Source organism: Callithrix jacchus, chromosome 7 (assembly GCF_049354715.1).
Source record: "Callithrix jacchus isolate 240 chromosome 7, calJac240_pri, whole genome shotgun sequence".
In the NCBI taxonomy this organism is placed as follows: domain Eukaryota; kingdom Metazoa; phylum Chordata; class Mammalia; order Primates; family Cebidae; genus Callithrix; species Callithrix jacchus.
In genome coordinates this window covers 9,641,884-9,644,866 of record NC_133508.1, presented here as the reverse complement: position 1 = coordinate 9,644,866, position 2,983 = coordinate 9,641,884, and the positions used below count along the sequence as shown (strand labels likewise).

Here is a 2,983-nt window from a genome sequence, read left to right as displayed (position 1 = left end):
ATAGTGCATTTTCATAACTTTTATGTGAACTAATCATTTTCCATACAACTACTCTGTGATGAAGTTCATGTACTATCACTCCCATTTTATGAATAAAGAGACAGAGATTTAAATTTAAAAGTATTCTATGGTTAAGCACTTTCTTCAGGATGAAGACCACAGCCAAGTATCCTGTCTTTTTGTTCAATGCTTTAACTTTCTTCAATGGTGATAGTTTATGAAATGAAAGAGATGAAAATACTTTATCACTCATCAAGTGGATGAGGATGATGTTTAAGGAAATGTAATAGACCATCACTGAAATCTAAAACTCTGTCTGTCAGTATCTTTATTCTCTAAACACTGGCTAATATTGCAGAGCCTGGAGGCAAGTTTATGTCTTTCTTTTAAAGATGCTTATCAAAGTATAAAGCATTATTTGAAATCAATCGAAAGGAGTTTTTTTTTTTTTCTGAAGACAGTGTCTGGCTAGTCTCGAAAAAGATAGAAGACATTTTCTGAGAATCCCACTGGGAAAGACAGATTCTTTATAGAGGCAGAAAAATAAAGATCTGTAGACAACCAGAACCAACGTGAATGGAACAGTTCAGAAAAGACATGCAACGTCCCAAAGGGAGGCTGCATTCCTGGAAAGTCAGACTATCACGCTGCTGGCAGGTGGAATATAAACCCTTAGATGTCTCATGTCTGCATCAGAGAGTCTGTCAGGGACGGTGGTGGCCTAAGATGTCGTGGGGACAGATGCTGTCAAATATTTTGAAGTAGCCAGGTGTGGTGGCTCACACCTGTAATCTCAGCACTTTGGGAGGCTGAGGTGGAAGGATTGCTTGAGCCCTGGAGGTTAAGGTTGCAGCGAGCTGTGATTGCATCACTGCAATACAGCCACTACAACACAAGACGCAAGAGTGTGTCTCAGAAACAATAACAACCACAAAACCATCAAAACCAACCAAAGAACTCACCAACCAACCAACCAACCAAACAAACAACCAACCAACCAACCAAACAACCAAACAACCAACCAGCCAACCAACCAACCAACCAAACAACCAACCAACCAACCAACCAACCAACCAACCAACCAAACAACCAAACAACCAACCAGCCAACCAACCAACCAACCAACCAGCCAACCAACCAACCAAACACCAACCAACCAACCAACCAACCAAACAACCAACCGACCAACCAACCAGTCAAACAACCAACCAACCAGCCAACCAACCAACCAAACAACCAACCAACCAGCCAACCAACCACCCAAACAACCAACCAACCAACCAACCAAACAACCAAATAAACAACCAGCCAACCAAACAACCAACCAACCAAACAATGAACCAAACAACCAAACAACCAACCAAACAAACAACCAACCAAACAACCAACCAAACAACCAACCAGCCAACCAACCAACCAAACAACCAACCAAACAACCAACCAACCAGCCAAACAACCAAACAACCAACCAACCAACCAACCAACCAACCAACCAACCAACCAACCAAACAATGAACCAACCAACCAACCAACCAACCAACCAACCAACCAACCAACCAACCAACCAAACAATGAACCAACCAACCAACCAACCAACCAAACAAACAAACAAACAAACAAATGATATTCTGGCATTTACCTAAAGTGCTCCCAAGGCTCCCTGGCTTAGACCAACACCAGTTCGCAGAAGGCCTCCTGCTCGCCCTGAAGCCCTCCAGTAATCCCTCGTTCAGAGGATGGCATTACAAGGAGTTTTCTGAGCAGCTGCTATGCCCCAAGAATGCTGCCAGGGCTTGTCCCGTGGCCTCTGAATGTGAGTAGCAGTGACATTCCAAGACCTGGAGAGAGGCTGCCCCAGTGGGAGTTTTCTTGGTCACTCATGCATGGCGCAGTCTGAGGCACATTATTAAACCCACATGAACTCCAGCTGGCAACCTAAAATGTGGATGATGCCACTATCTACCTCATGGGTTATTATTACCTTATGGAGGACAAAAGAAGCTAACCCATGTACAATGCACCACTCTCTACCCGAGGCTAAGAAGGGTCCACTGTGGTGGCTTCTGTTTTTGATGCTGTGTCAGTAAGTCATCAGTTTATTGAAATGAGGTAAGTATTACAGCACCCTCAGTCCAGAGGAAACTAAGTGTCTGATCCAAGGATGTAGTCTGCAGGAGGGCAGCAGGGGAGGGTGGGGCCAGCTGGTTCCCTCACAGTTTCTGAGACCCAAAGAGTGTTTCTAGCGTAGCTCTTGAGGACAACAGTTATCATACCGTAGGAACTCATAGGAAAGGCTTTGAGAAGGATTAAATGCCTCTGTGTTTGAATTCTGTGTATTCCTCCTCAGCAACAGCTGATCCCTCTGCCTGAGACATGTGGATGAGATTCCTGAGAAGGAAGCTGGGCGGTTGTTTCTTGGTTTGGGGCAGAGGAGGAAGTGTTATATATGGTGTTGAGAGGCTGGCTGTGGACCTCACCTTACCTCTGTTCGACTGTCCTTCGTGTGATAGGACCACACTTGTCACCATCACACCTGCATCCCAGTGTCAATCTCCACCTCATCCAGAGGCGGTTAATAAATGCTCCTTTAATAGATGTCAAACAAGTTTTTATTATATGTAAGAACCATTTCTAAAACCAAGTCTTTTTTTTTGAGACAGAGTCTCCCTCTGTTGCCAGGCTGGAGTGCAGTGGTGTGATCTCGGCTCACTGCAACCTCTGCCTCCTGGGTTCAAGCGATTCTCCTGCCTTAGCTTCCCAAGTAGCTGGGATTATAGGCACTAGCCACCATGCCCAGTTAATTTTGTATTTTTAGTAGAGACAGGGTTTCTCTATGTTAGTCAGGCTGGTCTTGAACTCCAATCTCAGGTGATCCGCCCGTCTTGGCCTCCCAAAGTGCTGGGATTACAGGCATAAGCCACCTCGCCTGGCCTCTAAAACCAAGTCTTAGCATCCCCTTGCCTGTGGCCAAAAATATTTAGAA

General features: G+C 44.9%; 1 long non-coding RNA gene across 1 annotated transcript; it reads left to right on the top strand.

The window, feature by feature from the left end:
* The first annotated feature begins 1,816 nt into the window (after nucleotides 1-1,816).
* On the top strand, nucleotides 1,817-2,595 carry LOC144577095 (uncharacterized). Its single transcript, XR_013520381.1, has 2 exons — nucleotides 1,817-2,109; nucleotides 2,348-2,595. It is a non-coding gene; the product is annotated as an uncharacterized LOC144577095 (long non-coding RNA).
* The last annotated feature ends 388 nt before the right edge of the window (nucleotides 2,596-2,983 follow it).